The following is a 15,730-nucleotide window of genomic DNA, read 5'->3' as shown; positions in this document are numbered from 1 at the left end:
CTCATGTGAAGAGTTGACTCACTGGAAAAGACTCTGATGCTGGGAGGGATTGGGGGCAGGAGGAGAAGGGGATGACAGAGGATGAGATGGCTGGATGGCATCACTAACTCGATGGATGTGAGTCTGGGTGATCTCCAGGAACTGGTGATGGACAGGGAGGCCTGGCTTGCTGCAATTCATGAGGTCGCAAAGAGTCAGACATGACTGAGCGACTGAACTGAACTGAACTAAACAGGAGAAAAACTATTAAAAATTCCAACATATGGAGTTTGAACAACACGCTGCCGAATAACCAACAAATCACAGAAGAAATCAAAAAAAGAAATCAAAATTTGCATAGAAACAAATGAAAATGAAAACACAACAACCCAAAACCTGTGGGACACTGGAAAAGCAGTGCTAAGGGGAAGGTTCACAGCAATACAGGCATACCTCAAGAAACAAGAAAAAAGTCAAATAAATAATCTAACTCTACAACTAAAGCAACTAGAAAAGGAAGAAATGAAGAACCTCAGGGTTAGTAGAAGGAAAGAAATCTTAAAAATTAGGTCAGAAATAAATGCAAAAGAAACAAAAGAGACCATAGCAAAAATTAACAAAGCCAAAAGCTGGTTCTTTGAAAGGATAAATAAAATTGACAAACTATTAGCCAGACTCATCAAGAAACAAAGGGAGAAAAATCAAATCGGTAAAGTTAGAAATGAAAATGGAGAGATCACAACAGACAACACAGAAATACAAAGGATCATAAGAGACTACTATCAGAAATTATATGCCAATAAAATGGACAACAGGGAAGAAATGGACAAATTTTTTAAAAAGTACAACTTTCCAAAACTGGACCAGGAAGAAATAGAAAATCTTAACAGACCCATCACAGGCACGGAAATTGAAACTGTAATCAAAAATCTTCCAGCAAACAAAAGCCCAGGTCCAGACGGCTTCATAGCTGAATTCTACCAAAAATTTAGAGAAGACCTAACACCTATCCTACTCAAACTCTTCCAGAAAATTTCAGAGGAAGGTAAACTTCCAAACTCATTCTATGAGGCCACCATCACCCTAATACCAAAACCTGACAAAAATGCCACAAAAAAGAAAACTACAGGCCAATATCACCGATGAACGTAGATGCAAAAATCCTTAATAAAATTCTAGCAATCAGAATCCAACAACACATTAAAAAAATCATACACCATGACCAAATGGGCTTTATCCCAGGGATGCAAGGATTCTTCAATAACCACAAATCAATCAATGTAATACACCACATTAACAAATTGAAAAATAAAAACCATATGATTATCTCAATAGATGCAGAGAAAGCCTTTGACAAAATTCAACATCCATTTATGATAAAAACTCTCCAGAAAGCAGGAATAGAAGGAACATACCTCAACATAATAAAAGCTATATATGACAAACCCACAGCAAACATCATCTTCAATGGTGAAAAATTGAAAGCATTTCCTCTAAAGTCAGGAACAAGACAAGGGTGCCACTTTCACCATTACTATTCAACACAGTTTTGGAAGTTTTGGCCACAGCAATCAGAGCAGAAAAAGAAAAAAAAGGAATCCAGATTGGAAAAGAAGAAGTAAAACTCTCACTGTTTGCAGATGACATGATCCTCTACATAGAAAACCCTAAAGACTCCACCAGTAAATTACTAGACCTAATCAATGATTATAGTAAAGTTGCAGGATACAAAATCAACATACAGAAATCCCTTGCATTCCTATACACTAATAATGAGAAAATAGAAAGAGAAATTAAGGAAACAATTCCATTCACCATTGCAACGGAAAGAATAAAATACTTAGGAATATATCTACCTAAAGAAACTAAAGACCTATATATAGAAAACTATAAAACACTGGTGAAAGAAATCAAAGAGGACACTAATAGATGGAGAAATATACCATGTTCATGGATTGGAAGAATCAATATAGTGAAAATGAGTATACTACCCAAAGCAATCTATAGATTCAATGCAATCCCTATCAAGCTACCAACGATATTCTTCACAGAGCTAGAACAAATAATTTCACAATTTGTATGGAAATGCAAAAAACCTCGAATAGCCAAAGCAAAATTGAGAAAGAAGAATGGAACTGGAGGAATCAACCTACCTGACTTCAGGCTCTACTACAAAGCCACAGTCATCAAGACAGTATGGTACTGGCACAAAAACAGAAATATAGATCAATGGAACAAAATAGAAAGCCCAGAGATAAATCCACGCACATATGGACACCTTATCTTTGACAAAGGAGGCAAGAATATACAATGGATTAAAGACAATCTCTTTAACAAGTGGTGCTGGGAAAACTGGTCAACCACTTGTAAAAGAATGAAACTAGAGCACTTTCTAACACCATACACAAAAATAAACTCAAAATGGATTAAAGATCTAAACGTAAGACCAGAAACTATAAAATTCTAGAGGAGAACATAGACAAAACACTCTCCGACATACATCACAGTAAGATCCTCTATGACCCACCTCCCAGAATATTGGAAATAAAAGCAAAAATAAACAAATGGGACCTAATTAAACTTAAATGCTTCTGCACATCAAAGGAAACTATTAGCAAGGTGAAAAGACAGCCTTCAGAATGGGAGAAAATAATAGCAAATGAAGCAACTGACAAACAACTCATTTCAAAAATATACAAGCAACTCCTACAGCTCAATTCCAGAAAAATAAACCACCCAGTCAAAAAATGGGCCAAAGAACTAAGTAGACATTTCTCCAAAGAAGACATACAGATGGCTAACAAACACATGAAAAGATGCTCAACATTACACATTATCAGAGAAATGCAAATCAAAACCACTATGAGGTACCATTTCACACCAGTCAGAATGGCTGCGATCCAAAAGTCTACAAGCAATAAATGCTGGAGAGGGTGTGGAGAAAAGGGAACCCTCTTACACTGTTGGTGGGAATGCAAACTAGTACAGCCACTATGGAGAACAGTGTGGAGATTCCTTAAGAAACTGGAAATAGAACTGCCTTATGATCCAGCAATCCCACTGCTGGGCATACACACTGAGGAAACCAGAAGGGAAAGAGACACGTCTACCCCAGTGTTCATCGCAGCACTGTTTATAATATCCAGGACATGGAAGCAACCTAGATGTCCATCAGCAGATGAATGGATAAGCAAGCTGTGGTACATATACACAATGGAGTATTACTCAGCCATCAAAAAGAATACATTTGAATCAGGTCTAATGAGGTGGATGAAACTGGAGCCTATTACACAGAATGAAGTAAGCCAGAAAGAAAAACACCAATACAGTACTAATGCATATATATGGAATTTAGAAAGATGGTAACAATAACCCTGTATACGAGACAGCAAAAGAGACACTGATGTATAGAACAGCCTTTTGGACTCTGTGGGAGAGGGAGAGGGTGGGATGATTTTGGAGAATGGCATTGAAATATGTATAATATCATATATGAAATGAGTCGCCAGTCCAGGTTCGATGCACGATGCTGGATGCTTGGGGCTGGTGCAATGGGATGACCCAGAGGGATGGTAAGGGGAGGGAGGAGGGTTCAGGATGGGGAACACAAGTATACCTGTGGCGTATTCACTTCGATATATGGCAAAACCAATACAATATTGTAAAGTTAAAAAATAAAATTAAATTTTAAAAAAATTTAAAAAAATAATAAATAAATAAATAAAATAAAAAGCCAGTCCCAGAAGGGTACATTCTGTATTATTCCATCCATATAACATCCTTGAAGATGGCAAAATTATAGACGTGTAGTACAGATGGGTTTAGTGATGCTGACCCTCTCCCTAATCAAAACTGCACCATATAATTAAAGTAGAGCCTCTGTATTCCAGGCACCTAGTATCCAGTTTTTTCATATCTAAGGTTCCTCTGTACCTATGGTTCCCCATCCATATATTCAATCGACGGTAGATCATGCAGTACTGTGGTCTTTACCATTTAAAAAATCAGTATATAATAAACCTGAATAGTTGAAAATTGTATTGTTCAAGGGTCAGCTGAAGTGGTTTTCAGAGAAAGTGTACATGGAGGAGTGGGGAGGGGTGAGAGGGAAGGTGGGTGTGAGTACAAAAGGGCAACAGTAGGAATCCATCTGATGACAGAACTGTTTTGTTTCTTGACTGTGGCAGTAGACAAACACAAATTTTACATATGACAAAATTGCAAAGAACTTAAATATACACACATAAGAACATATACACAGATATGAGTACATATAAAATGAGAATTTGAATATCAGTGAATTTTTTATCAATGTCAATTTACTGACCATGATATTACACAAGCAAGATATTATCATTGGAGAAAATGGTTAATGGGAAAATAGGATTTCTTCATATTATGCTATTATGAATCTACAATCATCTTCAAATAAAAATTTAATTACAAAAATAAATAAGAAAAGTACAGACAATATATTAGAAAAATGTCAAGGACTTGAACAGGCACTGAGAAAGAAAGAAATTCAAATGACAAATCCATGAAAGGTTATTACACTTAACTGGCAAATTCAACTTAAAATGACCATTAGATATAAATATAGAGATTGACAGAAAATAAGAATATCTGATAAAACTAAATGTTGGTAAGATGGGAACAGTCTGAAATTTGATCTACTACTTGTGAGGATATAGGTAACAGTAACGAATTTGGAAAACATTTTCTGATAAAATGGAATGTTCATATATTTTGACCCAGAAATTCCATTCCTACACATTAGAAAAATGCTTGGTATATATGTGTCAGAATGTATGCTCCCAAGAATATTCACAGCCTGGAATATTGGACTAAACCTGGAAAGAGCTCAGGTATCCATTCAGAATAGAAGGGTTAAATAAGTTGAAAAATCTGAATACAGAAGAATTGCATATACCAATATAAAGTATGAAAAGCCAGAAAAATAGGACACTGAAAGATGAACTCCCCAGTTTGGTAGGTGCCCAAAATACTACTGGAGATCAGTGGGGAAATAACTCTGGAAAGAATGAAGGGATGGACCAAAGCAAACACAACACCCAGTAGTAGATGGGACTGGTGATAGAAGCAAGGAGCAATATTGCATAGGAACCTGGAATGTTAGGTCCATGAATCAAGTCAAATTGGAAGTGTTCAAACAGCACATGGCAAGAGTGAACGTCAACATTCTAGGAATCAGTGAACTAAGATGGACTGGAATGGGTGAATTGAACTCAGATGACCATTTTATCCACCACTGTGGGCAGGAATCACTTAGAAGAAATGGAGTAGCTATCATAGTCAACAAAACAAAGTCTGAAATGCAGCACTTGGATGCAATCTCAAAAATGACAGAATACTCTCTGTTCGTTTTCAAGGCAAACCATTCAATATCACGGTAAGTCACACACACATTTATATATAACACACATACATATATGATACATGTATTATTACATATCATATATGGCCACATACCAGAAAATGTTTGAATCAAGGAGGATATCATATTAAGCTAACTGTACAGAAACATAATAGTAATTAATGGAATTTAGTATAAAGTTATAAAACAACTATCATAAGAATAAATATAAAGGTGGTATGTTTATATGCAAAGGTGGAAAGAAAAGAGCATCTTAAAAGTTAACATAGAGATTATCCATAAAGGAGAGGTTTGGATAGGATGGGAAACAAATGGGGAGGAGGGCTGAAGCCCTCCAGTGTCCAGCAGGACATTATTTCTTCATCTTAGAGGTTTGCTTCACAGTCATTAGTTGATTTATAAGTATATTTTCACAATAAAAATACATTAAAATTTTGTAAGCTTAGAAAATGTGATAGCATACTTGACATTTAGTTTGACTGTTTTACTGAATAACAGTAGACCCAATTTAAAGGCAGTAACACAAAGTCAAATAAACAAAGTAGTCAGTTGAAAGTTACAGCATCTCTAAAAACTAAACTCTTCACTGATTAAAAGTTCTTTCTCTTCCATAGACTTTATCTGAAGGCCAGTAGGAAAGAAAAATGGGAAGGGGAAAGCAAGCGCCATCCTTCTCCCAGGCACTTGACTGCTCCTTTGATCTGAACCAAGGTTTGTGCCTACCACAGCATGCATGACTCAGATGCCTTCAGGCCCTATGACATGTATCTTGTGTGGGGGTGGGGTTGAAACTACCTGACATTAAAGGAAAGATTTGGGGAGAAAAAAATTGCTTTTTGATATTTTTTAGACTCTAAGAAAATATCAAGTGCACATGGAAACAATTAGGTGTCCAAAATACAAGAATTTTTATTAAACGGTGCACGGAGATTGAATCAGTTCAGTTCAGTCACTCATATCATGTCTGACACTCTGCAACCCCATAGACTGCAGCACACCAGGCTTCCCTGTCCATCACCAACTCCTGGAGCTTACTCAACTCATGGCCATCAAGACAGTGATGCTATCAAACCATCTCATCCTCTGTCATCCCCTTCTCCTCCTGTCTTCAGTCTTTCCCAGCATCAGGGTCTTTTCCAATGAGTGAGCTCTTCAGGAGGCAAAAGTACTGGAGTTTCAGCTTCAGCATCAGTCCTTCCAATGAACACTCAGGGCTGATCTCCTTTAGGATGGACTCCTTGGATCTCCTTGCAGTCCAAGGAACTCTCAAGAGTCTTCTTCAACACCAGAGTTCAAAGCATCAGTTCTGCAGTGCTCAGCTTTCTTTATAGTCCAACTCTCACATCCATACATGACCACTGGAAAAACCATAGCTTTGACTAGATGGACCTTTGTTGGCAAAGTGATGTTTCTATTTTTTAATATGCTGTCTAGGTTGGTCATAGCTTTTCTTACAAGAAGACAAAAAGCAAGCCTCTTTTAATTTCATCGATACAGTCACCATCTGCAGTGAATTTGGAGTCCCCCAAAATAAAGTCTGTCACTGTTTCCAATGTTTCCCCGTCTATTTGCCATGAAGTGATAGGACCGGATGCCATGATCTTAGCTTTCTGAATATTGGGACTTAAGTCAACTTTTTCACTCTCCTCTTTCACTTTCATCAAGAGGCTCTTTAGTTTTTCTTCACTTTCTGCCATAAGGGTGGTGTCATCTGCATATCTGAAGTTATTGATATCTCTCCTAGCAATCTTGATTCCAGCTTGGGCTTCATCCAACCTGGCATTTCACATGATGTACTCTGCATATAAGTCAAATAAGCAGGGTGACAATACACAGCCTTGATGTACTCCTTTCCTGACTTGGAACCAGTCTGTTGTTCCATGTCTAATTCTAACTGTTTCTTCTTGACCTGCATACAGATTTCTCAAGAGGCAGGTCAGGTAGTCTGGTATTCCCATCTCTTTCAGAATTTTCCAGTTTGTTGTCATCCACACAGTCAAAGGCTTTGACATACTCAATAAAGCAGAGGTAGATGTTTTCCTGTAACTCTCTTGCTTTTTCAATGATCCAACGGATGTTGGCAATTTGATCTCTGGTTCCTCTGCCTTTTCTAAATTTAGCTTGAACATCTGGAAGTTTGCGGTTCACGTACTGTTGAAGCCTGGCATGGAGAATTTTGAGCACTACTTCACTATTGTAAGATGAGTGCAATTGTGTGGTAATTTGAGCATTCTTTGGCATTGCCTTTCTTTGGGATTGGAATGAAAACTGACCTTTTCCAGTCCTGTGGCCACTGCTGAGATTTCTAAATCTGCTGGCCTATTGACTGCAGCACTTTCACAGCATCATCTTTTAGCATTTGAAATAGCTCAACTGGAATTTCTTCACCTCCACTAGTTTTGTTCATGCTTCCTAAGGCCCACTTGACTTCACATTCCAGGATGTCTGGCTCTAGGTGAGTGATCATACCATCGTGGTTATCTGGGTCATGAAGGTCTGTTTTGTATAGTTCTGTGTATTGCCACCTCTTTTAATATCTTCTGCTTCTGTTAGGTCTGTACCATTTCTGTCCTTTATTGTGCCTGTCTTTGCATGAAATGTTCCCTTGGTATCTCTAATTTTCTTGAAGAGATCTCTAGTCTTTCCCATTGTTTATTTTCCTCTATTTCTTTGCAGTGATCACTGAGGAAAGCTTTTTTATCTTTCCTTGATATTCTTTGGAACTCTACATTCCAATGGGTATATCTTTCCTTTTCTCCTTTGCCTTTAGCTTCTCCTATTTTCTCATCTATTTGTAACACCTCCTCAGGCAAACATTTTGACTTTTTGCATTTTTTTTCTTGGGGATGGTCTTGATCACTGCCTCTTGTATAATATGGCAAACCTCCATCATAGTTCTTCAGGCAGTCTATCAGATCTAATCCCTGATAGAATAGACATAAGTAATTTTTCCCTTTGGTTGGAGCAATTTACAGTTTGTTTCTCCTCATCCAGAATTTTTATTTTTGATCTTGAATTTTATTCTGGTACCATAATAAGCAGTTCATAAATGTTTGTAAAATCAGTATGTTTCATTTAATAAATATTATATTTGTATAATTTTAAATGAAAACAAATTTTATGCTTTCAAATGCATAAAAAAAAGACTAGAATATACATAGACCTTTCTTTTATTTTGCATTCTAATATATTTTTCTCATTTTCTTTTTATGATTAGAGGAATAAATAATTCAAAGAAATTATTTGAAAAATAAAACTGAAAATCATAATTTAAAGATCAATTTAAGTTACTAAAAATATAAACAGGAATAGTCAAGCTAACCGTTATTTTGACCAATGTTTATTACCAGCATCTTAGGAAATGTGATATCACTGACTTTAGATTTGTTTTATCTAGACACTGTGATGTTGCCTCATAAAATGAGAGGTACCAGTGCGAATAGATATTCCTTAAATTACTCAATTACAATTTTAGCCTTTGCAACTCAATTTGGAAGTCAAGCCTGATTACCGTATTTAAGTGTTTATAATCCCTTCCTCCCACCTCCTCCCTTAATCCATAATTTAAGTTCTACCTATAATTTATGTGATAATTATTTGTTCATTAAATTTGCATAATTTGTAAGCTAAGGACCTGTGATTTCTCTGAAAGTTTCCATTTTTCAAACAACAGCAAAATAATGTAGTAGCAGTAAGGCCTATATTTCCTGAATTCTCATAATCCACTGTACACAGATTCCCATGGCCAGTGTCTGATTTCACCCAAATACCTCTTGAAAAAAAACTCATTTCTAAAAAGTAAATTATTTCCCAAGACATTGGAGTTCTCACAAGCTTTACTAGAGATTACAAAGAAGACAGGGGCATTTATGTACATGTGACAAAACAGCAATTTTTACTTCAACATAAGTCGTCTGCACTGGCCAGCTCTTCCCAAGTTTGTTTCCTTCCCCACTCGCTTCCAAATCCTTTATCTCCAATTGCTCCTCCTACCCAGCCCTCCTTCAACCACTTTGACTGTACTCTTTCCTTTCTTTCCCTTTTTTAGCCAGAGAAGAGTATCTATCTCTGATCCTCCAAATTTGCATCATCACACCCATCACATAAATTTGCTTTCAAATATGCAAAAGATCAATAAACTGAAGACAAAGACTAGGGTGTGTGTGTGTGTAACCATGCACAAGTGTTTACTAGCGAAAATATAAGAAATAAATGGTCTTTTTTTTTCCTGGATAAGACAAGTTTAATAAATTTGTTGATGGGAGTCTCTGGGGCTATGGGAAAATGTTTACATGCCAAAAAAAATGGTAGGTAGTTTTGTAAGAAGGTGTAGGCCCAGAGAAAATCTCACATTTCCATTATCAAATTCTGAATGCTTAAAGGTTCTTCATAGAGGCTTTTTATTACTGTGGGAAACATGTGGGCTTCAGTGAAAGAAATTTCGAAACTATCTATAGTTCTATTAAGAAATATCTGGTCTTTAACTGAGGTGCCCGCTTCAGAAAGGGAAAAGGAAGTAGGACAAAAGGGATATAACTAATGGTTTTTTCTGAAAAATTTTCTTCTATCACATTAAACAATTTTTTCTTTAGCCTTTGTATTATTTCTGAAATTGTGATACACCTTACAACTGATATGAACATTTACTGTGGTAGTGTTGTGTTTTTCTCCAAAATCTATACCCAGATTGGTGGCCATCTCATAATATCCAGGACCTTAAAATTAAAGAATATGCTGCGTATAATTTTTAGAATTTTCTCTATTAAAGTTATGGCTTCACAAAAGTCATATTTTCTCACTGCATCTGGTGATGTGACTACAAAGATAAACACATGCAAAGATGTATAAAGAAAAAAAAATTGATACTGTCTTCCTAGCTCCCCCTCATGAAATTACCAGTATTAGCAATGTACTGATATTTTTTCACATAACTAGGGGAGCTCTGACATAGTATAGGGCAGGCTTTCAGGCTGTGATAATTTTAACAAAATAAAATCATATTACCTTATGCAATTTTCTCATTTAAAAAGCATCATGGATATGACTTATAGTTAATAAATAAATCTCTACAATGTGTGTGTGTGCTCAGTTGTGCCCAAGTCTTTATGTCCCCATGGAATGTAGTCCCCATGGAAAATTTCATGTTTTCCAGGCAAGAATACTGGAGTGGATTGCCATTTCCTTCTCTAGGGGATTTTCCTGACCCACGGATCAAATCCCAGTCTCTTGCATCTTCTGCATTGGTAGGCAGATTCTTTACCAGTTCACTATTTTTAAATATCTATCTGGTAATCCACAGCATAGATGTGTCAGAATTTATTCATCCATTTCCTCGACTCAAGTAGTTTCCAGTTTTTCTTTGTGCCAGCTTCCAGCAATTCCTCAATACCTATTGATTGCTATACCAATGGCTTCATATATCAGTGCCCTTATTTCTAAAAGCTAGAGCCCCACAAGTGGGATTGCTGAATTAAATAATATGTACATAATACATTTAGCATCTATTTCTAGATAAATTTCCCCAGATGTTTTAGAGATTCATACTGCCATCAGCAGCATTATGAAAGGACCCATTCCCTCACAATCTCGCCAGCATTCTTGTGATTACTCATTTCCGTTTTTTTCCAGTATAATGGATAAAAATGTTCTTGTACTCAAATTTTCATTTTCCTTATTAATAGTAAGATTAGGCATTTTTCCACATATGTCCTGACCATTTGGGCATCATCTTTTTTTTCTAGGCTTTTTCTACTGTGTTATCTTCATGTAAAACAATTTATAAGTTCTTATCACTCATTAGGAATATTTACTTTTTGTCAGTAACATATGTTGCAAGCATTCTTTTGCAGTTTACCATTTTCTGTCTCATTCTGTAATATAGCTGAAATAATTTTTATATAGGGAAATATGGAAGCTATCCCTCAACCTGAGGTTAGAGTCTTTTAGATTTTCATCTAATGTTTTCAATTGTTTTATTTTTATTTGCCTAAAAAATTCTGCATAGTCAAAGCTACGGTTTTTCCAATAGTCATGTATGGATGTGAGAGTTGGACAATAAAAAACACTAGCACCAAAGAATTAATGATTTGAACTGTGGTGTTGGAGAAAAGTCTTGAGAGTCCCTTGGATAGCAATGAGATCAAACCAGTTGATCCTAAAGGAAATTAACCCTGAATATTCATTGGAAGGACTGATGATGAAGCTGAAGCTCCAATACTTTGGCCACTTGCTGTGAAGAGCCAACACTTTGGAAAAGACCCTGATGATGGGAAAGATGGAGGGCAAGAGGAGAAGGGGATAACAGAGGATGAGATGGTTGGATGGCATCACCAACTCAATGGACATGAGTTTGAGCAAACTCGGGGAGATAGTGATGGACATAGAAGCCTAGTGTGCTGCAGTCCAAGGGGCCGCAAAGAGTCAGACATGACTGAGTGACTGAACAACATTTTTATTTACTTTTACTGAGGTATAATTTACATGCAACAAAACTCACTCATTTTTAACATACAGGGTGATAAATTTTGGTAATTGTATGTAGTAGCATGCTGCTGCTGCTGCTGCTTCTAAGTCGCTTCAGTCGAGTCCGACTCTGTGCGACCCCATAGACGGCAGGTCACCAGGCTCCCCCGTCCCTGGGATTCTCCAGGCAAGAACACTGGAGTGGGTTGCCATTTCCTTCTCCAATGCATGAAAGTGAAGTCACTCAGTCGTGTCCGATTCTTCGCGACCCCATGGACTGCAGCCCATCAGGCTCCTCCGTCCATGGGATTTTCCAGGCAAGAGTACTGGAGTGGGTGCCATTGCTTTCTAAACCTCCACCAAAATCAAGCTGTTGAACAGTTCATCATCCTAAAATGTTTTCTCACACCACTTCACAATAGATAGCCTTTCCTGACCCTTGACCACATTCTCTTTCCTCTCACTACAGCTTTACATTTTCCAGGATTTTGTATTAATGGACTCACAGAGTACATAGTGTTTCAGGTTTGTCTTCTCTCATTATGTTTGAGTGGCATCTGCATTTTCACATATGTTAATATCTACTTCATTTTCATTGCTGAGCAATGTTCCATAATGTGGATAATTCACAACTCAAATTTGTAACTACCGGTTAATTGATATTTGAAATAATTCTACTGTTTGGTTAGGTCAAAAATCCAGAAATAGCCAAATTAAAATTTCTATATCTATAAATATTATTTAGTAAGATTTTATTGTGTATATAAAAAGTTCACAAGCTTGGAGCTTCTAACTTTGAAGACAGATAAGAAACTCAGGGCATGAAGTTACAGGATGGCTTATACAGTGAAAATGAGGAAGCTGTTAGCCTTCACAACAACTGGTTATTACAATGGGGATTATTACTACAATGGGGATTTCCAGATGGCAAGGGATTGGTTGAAAGTGATTATTTCCTACCAGTTTTAGGAAGATGACCTAAATTTCTTCTATGGCTGTCAGAGCCATTTATAAGACATAACCTTAAGTCCTGCTTACGCTCATGAAATGAGCTAGATTTACTTCTGGTTACACGGCTTAAGTGGTTTTGTCTGCTCAGGAATTATCAAGCCAGGGCATCATTTTGTATTTAACTTTAACAGTTAGTATGTGTAATACTTTATTTAGTATTATTATATACTAAAATATTAATTATGAAAATGTAAAAATCTCTGAGTAAAAGACTTCATATGAACATACCCTTTTCATTTCTCCTGAATAAATACCTAGATTTAAGATTACTGGGTTATATGGTAAGTGTATGTTTAATTTTATAAAATGCTGCCATATTGTCTTTCAAAGTAGCCTTGCCATTTTGCCTTCTCAACAGAAATGTATAGTTTCCAGTTTCACATTCTGTCCAGCACTTGGTATTGTCATTTTCAGATGATGTCCAGTTATCTCTCATTGTGATTTTTATTTGGATTTACATGATTGATAGTGACCTTGAGCATTTGTCAAGTGTGTATCCAAAGCTTTATCCCTTAAAAAAAAAAAAATTGGATTATTTTCCTCAAGTTGTAAGTGTTCCTAGTACATTTCTGAAGGCAAGTCCCCTGTAAGAAATATGTTTTGCAAGTATTTTCTTACAACCTATGGCTAGTCTTCATTTACTTAACTTTCACAGATCAAAGGCTTTAATTTTGAAGACATTTTATTAATTTTCCTTTTTTTCTTTTCATCATATTTAAGAAATCTTTATCTACTCCAGTATCACAAGGATTTTATTTTCTTCTAAATATTTGATAGTTTAAGTTCTTATGGTTAGATCTCTGACCCATTTTGAGTTAACTGTGTATATGGTATGAGGTATAGCAGTTGAGGTACATATTTCTATACAGATAAAGCTAGTGGTTCTGGCTCTAATTTTCAACTTGAAAATTCATCTGGAATTTTCTGTATTATGAAGTAGGACTCTAGCTTAATTTTTTTCCGGATGGATAATCAATCATGTTAATACTTTTCTACCATCTAAGTCTAAAATATTATGCTTATTATTTCTTAAATTCCTATTCATAATTGTAACTATTTCTAGAGTTTAATCTTTTCTACTGATTTGGTTTATTTTTGTAATCATAGTCTGAAACTGTTTAGTCTTAAGCTGTTTCTTTCTGCTTTTTCTCATTTCATTAGGTAGCATTACTATCTACCTAATTGGTCAAGCCAGTAACCTAGATTGTTGTTTGTTGGTGTTGTTTACTCGCTAAGTCATGTCTGACTCTTCTGCAACCCCACAGACTGTAGCCTCCCAGCCTCCTCTGTCCATGGGATTCTCTCAGAAAGAATACTGGGATGGTAGCCATTTACTTTTCTAGGGGATCTTCTGGATTCATGGATGGAACACCCATTTCCTTCACTGCAGGTGGGTTCTTTATCACTGAGCCACCGAGAAAGCCCAATAACAAAGGTACTAGCATTTATCTCTCTCTCTTGCTTACCCTTACAATCAATCTAGCACCTTCCCTTCCATTTTAAAACTCCATCTCCACACCTAACAGAGTCATCCAGGTTTCCATGGTTTTATTTTGCAGCATCTCTTCCATACCCACTAACTCTACCCACACTGGCCATCTTTCTGTCCTTTGTCCATCCAAGTATGTACCCATCACAGGACCTTGGAGTATGCCATTCCCTCTGCCTAGGATAATCTTGCTTTGACATAACTATCTCTTTTGCATCTTTCAGGTCAAATTATAATTCAAATTGTTGTCAATATCTCATATATAAGGTCCCCCTGACTATAATCCTTCTATTGCTAGTTTGAGTCTGAAGTGGGTCCTCACCCAGGAATTTGAACACTTACTGAGCTGCACATGGGCAGCATCTACTGAAATCAGACACTGGATCTTTCCATCCTTGAATGATCTCTCCCCATCTTTGTAAAGTGTGAGCCAGTAGCCAGCACCAGGATTGCTGTTTAGTGAAAAAAACAGCAAAGGATTCAGTTCAGCTCAGTTCAGTTGCTCAGACATGTCCAACTCTTTGCAACCCCATGAACCACAGCACACCAGGAGTCCCTGTCCATCACCAACTTCTGGAGTCTACCCAAACCCATGACCATTGAGACGGTAATGGCATCCAACCATCTTGTTCTCTGTGGTCCCCTTCTCCTCCTGCCCTCAATCTTTCCCAGAATCAAGGTCTTTTCAAATGAGTCAGCTCTTCACATCAGGTGGCCAAAATATTGGAGTTTCAGCTTTAACATCACACCTTTCAATGAACACCCAGGATTGAGTTTCTTTAGGATGGACTGCTTGGATCTCCTTGCAGTTCAAGGGACTCTCAAGAGTCTTCTCCAACAACACAGTTCAAAAGCATAATTCTTCTGCACTCAGTTTGGTTTATAGTCCAACTCTCACATCCATATATGACAACTGGAAAAACCATAGCATTGACTAGACAGACCTTTGTTGGCTAAGTAATCTCTCTGTTTTTAATATGCTATCTAGGTTGGTCATAACTTTCCTTCCAAGGAGTAAGAGTCATTTAATTTTATGGCTGCAGCGATTTTGGAGGCCCCCAAAATAAAGTCTCTCACTGTTTCCACTGTTTCACCTTTATTTACCATGAAGTGATGGGACCAGATGCCGTGATCTTACTTTTCTGAATGTTGAGCTTTAAGCCAACTTTTTCACTCTCCTCTTTCACTTTCATCAAGAGGCTCTTTAGTTCTTCTTCACTTTCTGCCATAAGGGTGGTGTCATCTGCATATCTGAGGTTATTGATATTTCTCCAAGAAATCTGGATTCCAGCTTGTGCTTCCTCCAGCCCAGCGTTTCTCATGATGTACTCTGCATAGAAGTTAAATAAGCAGGGTGACAATATACAGCCTTGACGTACTCCTTTTCCTGTTTG

This window comes from Bison bison, unplaced genomic scaffold, assembly GCF_000754665.1.
Source record: "Bison bison bison isolate TAMUID 2011002044 unplaced genomic scaffold, Bison_UMD1.0 scf7180017864209, whole genome shotgun sequence".
NCBI classification, from domain to species: Eukaryota; Metazoa; Chordata; class Mammalia; order Artiodactyla; family Bovidae; genus Bison; species Bison bison.
Note: the sequence above shows the minus strand (reverse complement) of the source record.